The sequence below is a fragment of the Octodon degus genome, unplaced genomic scaffold (assembly GCF_000260255.1).
Source record: "Octodon degus isolate 3935 unplaced genomic scaffold, OctDeg1.0 scaffold00019, whole genome shotgun sequence".
NCBI lineage: Eukaryota > Metazoa > Chordata > Mammalia > Rodentia > Octodontidae > Octodon > Octodon degus.
Genome location: NW_004524595.1, coordinates 17,702,543 through 17,703,109, shown reverse-complemented (window position 1 = coordinate 17,703,109; position 567 = coordinate 17,702,543).

Here is a 567-nt window from a genome sequence, read left to right as displayed (position 1 = left end):
ATGCTAGCATTGAACTATAAATCAATCACAAACTCTAGATTTAGCTACCTCTGAAAAAGCCCTATCCAAAATTGCATAAGGCTTTGGGGCAACATCTAGATATAAACCATAAATCAAGTATGAGAGCTGTAAAATGCAAATTATAACACATTGCCAAAAGTAAATTGGGAAGCATTGCATGTCCATGCATTAGAATACTTAACATGAAGGTAGAAAATAATTTTTCTTTAGATGAAATCTAACTCACTAGCATAATCTCAACAGTGTCTTGTGCATAAATTGACAAGAGACAGCCATTGCAGTACATTGAGCTCCATAGAGACAGCACCAGGACAACTGAGAGCCAGATGAGCATTGGGCAATTCTGTACCTCATTGAGGAAAACAAGTAAATGTGGGCAAAGGAGATGCTAAGAAGCCAAGAGGCAAGATGTCATCCTATGCATTCTTTGTGCAAACTTGTTGAGAGGAGCACAAGAAGAAGCACCCAGATGCTTCTGTTAACTTCTCAGAGTTTTCTAAGAAGTGCTCAGAGAGGTGGAAGACCCTGTCTGCTAAAAAAAAAAAA